Consider the following 14,583-nt stretch of genomic DNA (forward strand, 5'->3'; position numbering starts at 1 on the left):
TCTGGGCTAGGAAGGGGCTGGCGTTTAGGCGGTCCTAGTCTCCTAGTCTCTCCCGGCGCTGGTAGTGGGATCTCGAGTCCCCCTTTTACCTCTTTGGTAGTTACCTGGATGTGCTTCTGGAGTGATGTCAGAACCAGATTTTAACCCAAGTCTGGGTGATTACTAACCTTCCATCCTACCCCGCTCCGCGCCCGCCCGCCCCCAGCTACAGCTTGACGACACTCTGCATCATTGGAACTAGTTGTATTTACTTAATTTAACTGTATAATTTCGGGCATCTTCAGGTGTCAGCTTATTAGTTTGTGAACTGGCTTAATTCTTCCAGGCTTGTGATGAGTTAAATAAATCCTTGTGAATTGAACGAAGCACGTTGTAGCAGCCCTCAAAACATGGTCGCTGAATTATAGTTGATATTTTTAAAGCACGTTGAAAGTAGTTTGGGTGTCTATTTCTTTGCATCTGTTCCTACGCGGAGTTCCCAGAAGGTTGCATTCGTCTTGAAATTTAGATTGTTGTTGGCTTAACACACCACCAACCCGAGTGGGAATCCAGCGAGACCACTCCGTTTCTTTTCAGTTTGACCTTGGCAAGTTACTTTGCTTCAGCAAGCCTTGATGTCATAGTAAATGAAACAATTTAAATAAAAAGCATGTGGACAAAGTCCACTTTCTTTTAAATAGTTTATTACTTTGGTATGGATTTGGTACAGCTGAAGTTACTAGCTTTTGCATTTAAGCAGGACTAAAGGAAAGAAGTGACCTTAGAAAAGTAATGAGTTTTTTTACTCATCTTTGATGAATGCGGATTTCTTGCTCATCTTCGGAAACTCCTTTTTATCTTTCTAAAAGTTTAAAGAAAGCTATAAGACAATGTAGCTGGTGGGGAATGTGTAAAAACTATCCTCCCTGTAGATTCCCCTGCCACAAAATAGAGATCCATTCAAAAATACTGTGATTGTAGTCACTACCTTGAGGTCACCTGCATGTCCCACTGGAAGACAGTTTGATTTTGTTTCTTATCTTTCAAAATCATCAAAGCTAAGCTCTTAAAACCAGTAGTATTAAAGTACCTTCTAAGGTTTCCCTCATTTGTTTTATTTCATGGAGTGGAGACTACCACAGTAGACTTCTTCCCAAGTGTATTTCTCTATACTGATCTCTGTGTCTATATTGGACCTGTACTATACTGGACCTAGGTCTGTGCTGTTTCAAAATATGGGTCCTAGACATATAACTACTTTTGTAGAGGAAAATGTTGAATTCAGTACTCTAAAACCCAACACTACTAGAAAGACCTCAAAAGATACATCGTCTTCATCATGTATCAGTCAAATATTCCGTAATTACTATACTACTATACTTCAAGTTGAAATTATTTCCTCTCTTAGATAAATGTTAATGCTTGCTTCGTAAGAATCTTTATTCAGCAACATACAGAAGAGGACTTAGAGTACCAGGTATAGGCCAATAATACTGTCCTTCCCTGCTCTCCCAAACCACTTGAAAAAGAGAATATATTTGTTGTCTCCCAAACCACTTGAAAAAGAGAGTATATTTGTTGTTTCAGTTTCCACACTGTGCATTTAGTCGGCAGAATTTACCTTTCTAATCTGACCAGTGACTACTGGTTTCTACATTCTAAAAAATGAGCCCATTTAATGTTTTCTGTTCAGTTGTTTTTAGTTTATTCAGTGTTATGCAGCTATCACCACAGTCTAATTTTAGAACATTTTCATCACCCTAAGAGAAACACCATACTCACTAGTAGCCACTTCGTGTTGTCCCCTACCCTTCTCCCATCCTAGTTAACCACTAATCTACTTCTGTCTATAGATTTCGTAGATAATATAACTTATGGTCTTTTGTGACTGACTTTGTTCACTTAGCATAATGTTTTCAGGGTTCATTCATGTAACGTATCAAAACTTCATTCCTTTTAATGGCTAATATTCCATCAGTTGGAATATTTATTTTTCATTGATGAACATTTAGGTTGTTTTCATTTCTTGGCTATTATGAATGATGCTGCTATGAACATTCATGTACGGATTTTTGTATGGATGTGTTTTCATTTCTCTTGAGTAAATAGTAGTAGAAATGCTGGGTCATATGGTAACTCCATGTTTAACATTTTGAGGAACTGCCAAGCTATTTCCCAAAAACTACGTCATTTTACGTTCCCACCAGCAATATATGAGGCTTCTGATTTTTCCATTCTTGCCAACAGTTTTCATTGTCCACTTTTGTTTTTAAATTAAACCCTTACTAGTGGGTGTGAAGTGGTATCTCACTGTGGTTTTGATTTGCATTTCCGTAATGACTAATGATGCAGGACATTCGTTCATACAGTGGATTATTGTTTATCTGTATATCTTCTTTGGGGAAATGTCTATTCAAGTCCTTTGCCCATTTTTAAATGGGGCTGTTTTTGTTTTTATTGGGCAGAGGTTTTCTTAAACACCTGGAAGCAGTAAGTTTCCCAGTGTTTGTCAAGGGGCTCTGTGTGCTTGATTGGGTATGCCTTCAGTACCCAGGCAGGTTACACTTCGCCTTAAGCTGTTACTTCTTGCTTGCTCAGAGCCTCAAGGTTAGCCACAGGTGAGTGTTTAGGGCCTTCTCAGATCTCTCCTGAGCTTACGCGCTGCTCTGGGCACGTGGACAGTTCTGCTCATGTGCATGTCCTTCCAGAGTGTCAGGAATATGTTTGAGCTTTTCAGAGTCCGCTATGGACACCTTATGCCTCATATTTTCCTTTGAGTTTTTTGCTTAGACTATTCCTTGCCCTGTTTTCTACCACCTCAGGCAGTATGATGTTAAACAATGGCCTCTGAAGTTTTTCAGCAAACACTTCCAGGGAGAAGTCTGTTTGCACTAGTTGAACTCCAAGTCAGGAAAACTAAAGACAGCCTTGTGAGTGGGTCTTCCAGGGAACCACCAGACTGGTCAAATAATGAAAATTCTCAGGGAATAAGACTTCAAGGAGCTCCACCCCATTATGCCCCTTCCAGCGGCTACTGCTTTATATCATGATTTTAGACTGCTGGTTTTCATGTTTACCAAGGAGTGTGGGTCGAGTCGTGGGAACAGGTAGGCTAAAAATGCCACCAAGCTTTCTGCTTTAACCGAGATTCAGTCATTCTCCTTACATAAATGTTCCCAACATCACTGCAGGCCTTTTTTAATTTCCAAAGTTCTGAAAAAATAGATTTGACAACTTTTGCCAGTGTTTTCATTGCGTTAATGGAGAAGGTTTTGGAGATTCTTACTCTGCCATTTCACTGATGTCACTTTTTTTGTTTTTGGGGGGGCTCTGGTGAGATTTTTCTAAATTTTCATTTGTTTATTGCTCTTTGAGGCACTTTTATGATGGTTCCTTTAAAATCTTTGCTAATGTCACTTGATAGTCTTTCCTAATTCAAGTTGCTGTTTCCTGATTCTTGTAACAAGTGAATGTTTATTTTATCTTGGACGTTCTGTATAGTATGTTAGGAAACTTTATATTCTCTTTAGGTCTTCTACTTTAGCAGCGGTCACCATGCTTGCATTAAGCTTGTGGATAGAAGTTAATGTAGGTAGAGTAGATCAAACACTGTGCCCTGGGGGTACTCCAAGTTCAGAGGGTTGGGGTGTACAGGAGGGACCAATACAGGAGACTGAGAAGGGTTCTCAGTGAGGTAAAAGGAAAACCAGGTTTAAGGGAAGAGAAGGAAAATGTGATCAACGGTGTCCAATTTTGCTCATGAAATAAGATGAGAACAGAGAGCTAAACGTTGCATTTAGTAACATGGATGTCCGTGATGGTTGGAATGGGTCTGAGAGAAAGTGGAAAGAGCAGCAAGCACAGACGACTTGTTTGAGAAATTTTACTGCAGGTGAGAACAAAGAAACGGGATAAGAACATGGGGAAGTAAGGTCTAGAGAAATTTGGTAATAAGATGGGAGAAATGATAGCATTTTTTATGATGAATCATGCAGTGTGGTGAGCAAGATTTTTGATGAATCACTGCCCTTCAGTATATAAGATGGTTGGGATCTAGTGCAGAAATGAAGATATTTAGCTAGGAGTGTAGATACCATGGTAATGAGTGGTCGGTAGTACAGTGCCATGTTGACACTAACTATGTAGCATTAGTACAGACTTCATAGATTAAGTGCACAGTTCTCCGTAAAACTCCCCTCATCAGACACCAGCTGAAAGCTGTGCGATATTAGGCCACCTGTGCTTCTGATCAACTGGTTACAAATTCAGTGGTTCCTGATAGCCCCGAGCGAAAACAGGTAGTTCCTGAGCGAAAACAGGTTCAGTAATTCAGTAGAATGACTCAGAACTCAGGAAAGCACTATACTTAGGATTAGTGTTTTATCATAATGGTTATGAATTGGGAACAGCTGAAAGAACAGGCCCTTAGGGCAAGGTCTGGGGAGGGTCCCAAAGGCAGAGTTTCCTTGTTTTCTCCCTGTGGAATCAGGGTATGCCACCATCCCAGCACATTGATGTGTTCACCAACCAGGAAGCTCATCCAGAGTTTTTTATTGGGATTCTATTATTGGGATTTTCATCATCTATGGTTGATTGGATCATTGGCTGTGTGACTGAACTCAATCTCCTGCCTCACTTTCCTCCTTGGAGGTCAGGAGGTCAGGTGGCTATCACATGGCTCAAGGTCCCAACCCTCTAGTCACATGGTTGACCATCCCCGCATGACCAGCCTCTATCCTGTGACTATCTAGGGACCCACAGTGAGTCATCTCATTAGCATAAACTCAGCTGTGGTCCCAATAACAAAGATGCTCCTGTCACTCAGGAAATTCCAAGTGAGTAGCTCCCTCCCAAGAACCCAGGACCAAGACCAGACAAATTCTTTATTATGTAACACGTGGGTATTGCAATGGCAGTTGTGCAGAAAAGAGATGATGGGGGCCTAGACTAGAATATTAGAAGAAGATATAGTCCGAAATTGTCAGATTTAAGAAATATTTTGACAGAACTCAGTGATGGATTAGATGTGAGATAGGAATTAGAGGAGCTAAAGATGACTCCAGAGACGCTGGCTTGAGTAATTGGATGAAAGTATTTGACCTTAATTGGGATGTGGAAGATTGATTAGCAGCAGATTGGGGCAGAAAGAGTGTTGGGGTAAAAAATCAAGAATTTTTTCATGTTAATTTATATATACCTGTTAAACTTTCAAGTGGAGATGTGAAGTAGGAGGGCAGGTCTTCACTTCAGTGGGATGTTTCCCACTGAGAATGTACATTTGGAAGTTGTTAGGTTATAGAAGCTATTTAAATCCATGGAACTGGATGGCATCACCTAGGGACTCTCTTGGTTGTGAATAGGTAAAAAAGGTGTGAAGACTGAGCCTTTTGAGATACTCCAACAATTTGAGATGGGAAGGTGAGGAAGAATGAATAAAGGGAGGCTGAGAAGAGTTAGGAAAATCACAGGTGTGTCTTTTTGTTACCAACTGGGGTTCTTGGCCTTCCTTAATCAACAGATATTGATAAGAGGCCAGACAAGAAATTCAGGCAAGACTTTATTAGCAGGGGGGAGCGAAAACAAGTTCCCTCGCTCGCTTGAACCCCTAGGGTGGGGGCCAGCTGATTCCTTATATGGGGAGAGCGTAGGGATGTGTCCATGGGTGGGGCTAAAGGGGTGGCTTAGGTGGTCTGCCCACCCCTTTGTGGTGTTGAGTGTAGGGGGCATGTGCAGTACCCTGCTTTTACTCCTGACACTGTGTTTTTGAGCCTGTTATACACCCAACAGTTTGTACTTCCCACGCCCTCACCCCTATTGCCCCTCGCCTCTCCCCACTGGTAACCACCTGTTTGTTTTCTATATTTGTGAGTCTGCTTCTTTTTTTGTTTTATTCACTAGTTCATTGTATTTTGTAGAATCCACATATACGTGCTATCATAAAGTATTTGTCTTTCTCTGTCCGATTTATTTCACTTAACATAAGGCCTTCCAAGTCCATCCATGTTGCTGCAAATGGCAAAATTTCATTCTTTTTTTATGGCTAAGTAAGATTACATTATACGTATATATACATGTATATATACATATATATATATATACACACACACACACCCCCCACATCTTTTTTTTTATGGAGTATAATTGCTTTACAATGGTGTGTTAGTTTCTGCTTTATAACAAAGTGAATCAGTTATACATATACATATGTTCCCATATCTCTTCCCTCTTGCGTCTCCCTCCTTCCGACCCTACCTGTCCCACCCCTCCAGGTGGTCACAAAGCACCAAGCCGATCTCCCTGTGCTATGCGGCTGCTTCCCACTAGCTATCTATTTTACGTTTGGTAGTGTACATATGTCCATGCCTCTCTCTCGCTTTGTCACAGCTTACTCTTCCCCCTCCCCATATCCTCAAGTCCATTCTCTAGTAGGTCTGTGTCTTTATTCCTGTCTTACCCCTACGTTCTTCATGACATTTTTTCCCTTAAATTCCATATATATGTGTTAGCATACGGTATTTGTCTTTCTCTTTCTGACTTACTTCACTCTGTATGACAGACTCTAGGTCTATCCACCTCATTACAAATAGCTCAATTTCGTTTCTTTTTATGGCTGAGTAATATTCCATTGTATATACGTGCCACATTTTCTTTATCCATTCATCCGACGATGGACACTTAGGTTGTTTCCATCTCCGGGCTATTGTAAATAGAGCTGCAATGAACATTTTAGTACATGACTCTTTTTGAATTATGGTTTTCTCAGGGTATATGCCCAGTAGTGGGATTGCTGGGTCATATGGTAGTTCTATTTGTAGTTTTTTTTTTCTTTTTTTTTTATAGGAGGCATTTTGTTGCTTGTATTGACCTTGCAGTCTCTTTTTTAGATGTTGGGGGTAGGAGTTTAGTAATTTATTTATTTATTTTTGCTGTGTTGGGTCTTCGTTTCCGTGCGAGGGCTTTCTCCAGTTGTGGCAAGCGGGGGCCACTCTTCATCGCGGTGCATGGGCCTCTCACTATCGCGGCCTCTCTTGTTGCGGAGCACAGGCTCCAGACACGCAGGCTCAGTAGTTGTGGCTCACGGGCCTAGTTGCTCCGCGGCATGTGGGATCCTCCCAGACCAGGGCTCGAACCCGTGTCCCCTGCATTAGCAGGCAGATTCTCAACCACTGCGCCACCAGGGAAGCCCTATTTGTAGTTTTTTAAGGAACCTCCATAGTGTTCTCCACAGTGGCTGTATCAATTTACATTCCCACCAACAGTGCAAGAGGGTTCCCTTTTCTCCACATCCTGTCCAGCATTTATTGTTTCTAGATTTTTATGATGGCCATTCTGACTGGTGTGAGATGATATCTCATTGTAGTTTTGATTTGCATTTCTCTAATGATTAGTGATGTTGAGCATTCTTTCATGTGTTTGTTGGCAGTCTGTATATCTTCTTTGGAGAAATGTCTATTTAGGTCTTCTGCCCATTTTGGGATTGGGTTGTTTGTTTTTTTGTTATTGAGCTGCATGAGCTGCTTATAAATTTTGGAGATTAATCCTCTGTCAGTTGCTTCATTTGCAAATATTCTCTCCCATTCTGAGGGTTGTCTTTTGGTCTTGTTTATGGTTTCCTTTGCTGTGCAAAAGCTTTGAAGTTTCATTAGGTCCCATTTGTTTATTTTTGTTTTTATTTCCATTTCTCTAGGAGGTGGGTCAAAAAGGATCTTGCCGTGATTTATGTCATAGAGTATCCTGCCTATGTTTTCCTCTAAGAGTTTGATAAGTTTCTGGCTTTACATTTAGGTCTTTAATCCATTTTGAGCTTATTTTTGTGTATGGTGTTAGGGAGTGATCTAATCTCATACTTTTCCATGTACCTGTCCAGTTTTCCCAGCACCACTTATTTGAATAGGCTGTCCTTTCTCCATTGTACATTCCTGCCTCCTTTATCAAAGGTAAGGTGACCATATGTGTGTGGGTTTATCTCTGGGCTTTCTATCCTGTTCCATTGATCTATCTTTCTGTTTTTCTGCCAGTACCATACTGTCTTGATTACTGTAGCTTTGTAGTACAGTCTGAAGTCAGGGAGCCTGATTCCTCCAGCTCCATTTTTCGTTCTCAAGATTGCTTTGGCTATTCGGGGTCTTTTGTGTTTCCATACAAATTGTGAAATTTCTTGTTCTATTTCGGTGAAAAACGCCAGTGGTAGTTTGATAGGGATTGCACTGAATCTGTAGATTGCTTTGGGTAGTAGAGTCATTTTCACAATGTTGATTCTTCCAATCCAAGAACATGGTATATCTCTCCATCTGTTTGTATCATCTTTAATTTCTTTCATCAGTGTCTTATAATTTTCTGCATACAGGTCTTTTGTCTCCTTAGGTAAGTTTATTCCTAGATATTTTATTCTTTTTGTTCCAATGGTAAATGGGAGTGTTTTCTTGATTTCACTTTCAGATTTTTCATCATTAGTGTATAGAAATGCCAGAGATTTCTGTGCATTAATTTCGTATCCTACTACTTTACCAAATTCATTGATTAGCTCTAGTAGTTTTCTGGTAGCATCTTTAGGATTCTCTATGTATAGTATTATGTCATCTGCAAACAGTGACAGCTTTACTTCTTCTTTTCCAATTTGGATTCCTTTTATTTCCTTCTCTTCTCTGATTGCTGTGGCTAAAACTTCCAAAACTATGTTGAATAAGAGTGGTGAGAGTGGGCAACTTTGTCTTGTTCCTGATCTTAGTGGAAATGCTTTCAGTTTTTCACCATTGAGGACAATGTTAGCTGTGGGTTTGTCATATATGGCCTTTATTATGTTGAGGAAAGTTCTCTCTATGCCTACTTTCTGCAGGGGTTTTATCATAAATGGGTGTTGAATTTTGTCGAAAGCTTTCTCTGCATTTATTGAGATGATCATATGGTTTTTCTCCTTCAATTTGTTAATATGGTTTATCACGTTGATTGATTTGCATACATTGAAGAATCTTTGCATTCCTGGAATAAACCCTACTTGATCATGGTGTATGATTCTTTTAATGTGCTGTTGGATTCTGTTTGCTAGTATTTTGTTGAGGGTTTTTGCATCTATGTTCATCAGTGATATTGGCCTGTAGTTTTCTTTCTTTGTGACATCCTTGCCTGGTTTTGGTATCAGGGTGATGGTGGCCTCGTAGAATGATTTTGGGAGTGTTCCTCCCTCTGCTATATTTTGGAAGAAGTTGAGAAGGATAGGTGTTAGCTCTTCTCTAAATGTTTGATAGAATTCGCCTGTGAAGCCTTCTGGTCCTGGGCTTTTGTTTGTTGCAAGATTTTTAATCACAGTTTCAATTTCAGTGCTTGTGATTGGTCTGTTCATATTTTCTATTTCTTCCTGATTCAGTCTTGGCAGGTTGTGCATTTCTAAGAATTTGTCCATTTCTTCCAGATTGTCCATTTTATTGGCATAGAGTTGCTTGTAGTAGTCTCTCATGATCTTTTGTATGTCTGCAGTGTCAGTTGTTACTTCTCCTTTTTCATTTCTAATTCTATTGATTTGAGTCTTCTCCCTTTTTTTCTTGATGAGTCTGGCTAATGGTTTATCAATTTTGTTTATCTTCTCAAAGAACCAGCTTTTAGTTTTATTGATCTTTGCTATCGTTTCCTTCATTTCTTTTTCATTTATTTCTGATCTGATTTCTTTCCTTCTGATAACTTTGGGGTTTTTTTGTTCTTCTTTCTCTGATTACTTTAGGTGCAAAGTTAGGTTGTTTATTCGTGATGTTTTCTGTTTCTTAAGGTAGGATTGTATTGCTATAAACTTCCCTATTAGAACTGCTTTTGCTGCATCCCATAGATTTGGGTCATCGTGTCTCCATTGTCATTTGTTTCTAGGTATTTTTTCATTTCCTCTTTGATTTCTTCAGTGATCACTTCATTATTAAGTAGTGTATTGTTTAGCCTCCATTTGTTTTTTTTTTTTACTTTTTTTCCCTGTAATTCATTTCTAATCTCATAGTATTGTGATCAGAAAAAGATGCTTGATATAATTTCAATTTCTTAAATTTTCCGAGTCTTGATTTGTGACCCAAGATGTGATGTATCCTGGAGAATGTTCCATGTGCACTTGAGAAGAAAGTGTAATCTGCTGTTTTTGGATGGAATGTCCTATATCAATTAAATCTATCTGGTCTATTGTGTCATTTAAAGCTTCTGTTTCCTTATTTATTTTTATTTTGGATGATCTGTCCATTGGTGTAAGTGAGGTGTTAATATCCCCCACTATTATTTTACTGTCAATTTTCTCTTTTATAGCTGTTAGCTGTTGCCTTATATATTGAGGTGCTCGTATGCTGGGTGCATATATATTTATAATTGTTATATCTTCTTCTTCTGGATTGATCCCTTGATCATTATGTAGTGTCCTTCCTTGTCTGTTGTAACATTCTTTATTTCAAAGTCTATTTTATCTTATGAGTATTGCTATTGCAGCTTTCTTTTGATTTCCACTAGCATTGAATATCTTTTTCCATCCCCTCACTTTCAGTCTGAATGTGTCCCTACATCTGAAGTGTGTGTCTTTTAGACAGCATATATATGTTTTTGTATCCATTCAGCAAGCCTGTGTCTTTTGGTTGGAGCATTTAATCCATTCACATTTAAGGTAATTATCAATATGTATGTTCCTATGACCATTTTCTTAATTGTTTTGGGTTTGTTTTTGTAGGTCCTTTTCTTCTCTTGTGTTTCCCACTTAGAGAAGTTCCTTTAGCATTTGTTGTAGAGCTGGTTTGGTGGTGCTGAGTTCTCTTAGGTTTTGCTTATCTGTAAAGCTTTTGATTTCTCCATCGAATCTGAATGAGATCCTTGCCAGGTAGAGTAATCTTGGTTGTAGGTTCTTCCCTTTCATCACTTTAAGTATATCATGCCACTCCCTTCTGGCTTGTAGAGTTTCTGCTGAGAAATCAGCTGTTAACCTATGGAAGTCCCCTTGTATGTTGTCATTTTTCCCTTGTTGCTTTCAATAATTTTTCTTTGTCTTTAGTTTTTGCCAATTTGATTACTTGTGTCTTGGCGTGTTTCTCCTTGGGTTTATCCTGTATGGGAACTCTCTGCCCTTCCTGGACTTGGTGGCTATTTTCTTTCCCATGTTAGGGAAGTTTTCGACTATAATCTCTTCAGATATTTTCTCGGGTCCTTTCTCTCTCTCTTCTCCTTCCGGGACCCCTATAATGCGAATGTTGTTGTGTTTAATGTTGTCCCACAGGTCTCTTAGGGTGTCTTCATTTCTTTTCATCCTTTTTTCCTTATTCTGTTCCACAACAGTGAATTCCACCATTCTGTCTTCTAGGTCACTTATCTGTTCTTCGGCCTCAGTTATTCTGCTATTGATTCCTTCTAGTGTAGTTTTCATTTCAGTTATTGTATTGTTCATCTCTGTTTGTTCTTTAATTCTTCTAGATCTTTGTTAAACATTTCTTGCATCTTCTCGATCTTTGCCTCCATTCTTTTTCCAAGGTCCTGGATCATCTTCACTATCATTATTCTGAATTCTTTTTCTGGAAGGTTGCCTATCTCCACTTCCTTTAGTTGTTTTTCTGGGGTTTTATCATGTCCCTTTTCTGGTACATAGCCCTCTGACTTTGCATCTTGTGTATCTTTCTGTGAATATGGTTTTTGTTCCACAGGCTGCAGGATTGTAGTTTTGTTTGCTTCTGCTGAACATTATTGCTACGATTTATGTCATAGAGTGTTCTGCCTATGTTTTCCTCTAGGAGTTTTAGAGTCTCCAGTCTTACATTTAGGTATTTAATCCATTTTGAGTTTATTTTTGTATATGGTGTTAGAGAATGTTCTAATTTCATTCTTTTACATGTAGCTGTCCAGTTTTCCCAGCACCACTTATTGAAGATACTGTCTTTTCTCCACTGCATATTCTTGCCTTCTTGGTCATAGATTAATTGACCATAAGTGCATGGGCTTTCTCTCTTGTTCCATTGATATACATGTCTGTTTTTGTGCCAGTACCATAGTGTTCTGATTACTGTAGCTTTGTAGTACAGTCTGCAGTCAAGGAGCATGATTCCTCCCCCCCTGTTCTTTCTCAGGATTGGTTTGGGTATTTAGGGTCTTTTGTGTTTCCATACAATTTTCAAAATTATTAGTTGTAGTTCTGTGAAAAATGCCATTGACAATTTGATAAGGAATGCATTGAATCTGTATAATCTGTCTATTAATTTTGTTGTTTTCTAGTGTTGTCTTTAGGGTTTTCCAGGTATAGTATCATATCATTTGCAAACAGTGACAGTTTTATTTCTTCTTTTACAATTTGGACTTCTTTTATCTCTTTTTGTTCTCTGATTGCCACGGCTAGGACCTCCAAAATGTGTTGAATAAAAGTGGTGAGAGTGGGCATTCTCTTACCACCCACCTATATAAATACAGCATTCTATCTGAAAGTAGCAGAATACACATTTTTTTTTTAAGAATACACATTCTTTTCAAGTGCATGTGGAACATTTTCCAGGATAGATCACATGCTAGGCCACAAAACAAGCCTCAGTAAATTTAAGAAAATTGAAATCATATTAAGCATATTTTCTGACCACAATGCTATGAGACTAGAAATCAACTACAGGCAAAAAACTGCAAAAAACAGAAACATGTGGAGGTTAAACAATATGCTACTAAATAACCAGTGAATCACTGAAGATTTCAAAGAGGGAATCAAAAAATACTAAAAGAAAAATGAAAATGAAAATGCGATGATCCAAAACTTATGGGACCCAGCAAAAGCACTTCTAAGAAGGAAGCTTATAGCAATACAAGCTTACCTCAGGAAACAAGAAAAATCTCAAATAAACAAGCTAACCTTACACCTAAAGGCACCAGAGAAATAAGTACAAACAAAACCTAAGGGTAGTAGAAGGAAAGAAATCATAAAAATCAGAGCAAAAATAAATGAAACAGTGACTAAAAATACAATAGAAAAGCTCAAGGTAACTAAGTGTGGTTCTTTGAAAGGATAAAGAAAATTGATAAACCTTTAGCTAGACTCATCAAGAAAAAAGGGAGTGGGCCTAAATCAATAAAATTAGAAATTAAAAGGGGAAGTTATAACCAACACCACAGAAATTAAAAGGACTATAAGAGACTACTGCAAGCAACTGTATACCAGTAAAATAAGCAATGTAGAAGAAATGGACAATGTCTTAGGAAGGCACAATCTCCCAAGACTGAACCAAGAAGAAACAGAAAATATGAACAGACAAATTACCAGTACTGAAATTGAATCAGTACCTAAAAAATTCCCAACAAACAAAAGTCTAGGACCAGTTGGCTTCACAGGTGAATTCTATCAAGCATTTAGAGAAGAGTTAACCTCTATTCTTCTGAAACTATTCCAAAAATTTGCAGAGGAAGGAACACTCCCTAACTCATTCCATGAGGCCAATATCACTCTGATACCAAAACCAAACATACCACAAAATAAAATTACAGGCCAATCTCACTGATGAATATAGATTCAAAAATCCTTAACAAAATATTAGCAAGGTGACTCCAACAAATACATTAAAAGGATCATACACCATGATCAAGCAGGATTTGTCACAGGGATGCAAGGATTTTTGAATACCTGATTATCAGTCAATGTGATACACCACATTAACAAATTGAAGAATAGAAATCATATGATCATCTCAAAAGATGTAGAAAAAGCTTTTGATAAAATTCAATGTCCATTTATGATAAAAATCTCTTCAGAAAGTGGGCATAGAGGGAACATACCTCAACATAATACAGGCCATATATGACAAACTTACAGCTAACATCATCCTCAATGGTGAAAAGCTGAAATCATTCCCTCTAAGATCAGGAACAAGGCTGGTGGTATTCTTGAATATACCATGTACATTTGACAAGTGAGGGTGAGGCTTATTGGGCCATTCCCTCTTATTATTTGCTATGTCCAAGTTTTCCCATCCTCAAAAGGGAAAATCATTCTGGAGAGTCACATCTTCACGGGTCAACTGTTTAGTTTAGCCAAGAGTCAGCAGCAAACTAATACTTGCTTTTCAAAAGGAGTATACCTGTAGTCATGTTGGGGAGATGATGAATCTGAAGCCTCAAGGGGTAGGGCCTCTTGAGTAGAAGCTGCCTCCCTTTGCAGGAGGCTCCATTTGCAGTATCATCAGTCACAGAGGCTGGTAACTCAAAAGGTTCATGGCTGTGTGAGCCCAAAGGTAGAGAGTGTGGAACAGCTTGCTGGCAAGTTTCCAAGACAGCCTTTTGGTTTGGGTCTTGTCTTAGTCCATTTGGGCTGCTAAAACAAAATACCATAGACTGGGTAACTTATAAAAACAGAGATTTACTTCTCACAGTTCTGAAGGCTGGGAAATCTAAGATCAAGTCTCCAGCAGATTCAATGTCTGCTGAGAGCCTGCTTCCTGGTTCATAGCCAGTGCCTTCTCACTGTGTCATCACATGGTAGAGGGAGCTAGGAATATCTCTGGAGCCTCTTTTATAAGGCACGAATCCCAATAATGAGGGCTCTATCCCTAAAAGCATCTTTTAAAGGCCCCACCTCCTAAAACCATCATCTTTGGGCGTTAGGATTTCAACATATGAATTTTAGGGGAACAC

The 14,583-nt window shown here is 38.8% G+C and overlaps 1 long non-coding RNA gene across 1 annotated transcript in view; it reads right to left on the reverse strand.

Moving 5' to 3' along the window:
* Positions 1-14,583, reverse strand: part of LOC141277950 (uncharacterized) — a 54,770-nt gene that overhangs the window by 11,837 nt on the left and 28,350 nt on the right. Inside the window, exon 2 of the long non-coding RNA XR_012329922.1 lies at positions 14,031-14,263. This is a non-coding gene — a long non-coding RNA (uncharacterized lncRNA). The remainder of the gene's footprint in view (positions 1-14,030; positions 14,264-14,583) is intronic.

This window comes from Tursiops truncatus, chromosome 2, assembly GCF_011762595.2.
Source record: "Tursiops truncatus isolate mTurTru1 chromosome 2, mTurTru1.mat.Y, whole genome shotgun sequence".
Taxonomy (NCBI): Eukaryota; Metazoa; Chordata; class Mammalia; order Artiodactyla; family Delphinidae; genus Tursiops; species Tursiops truncatus.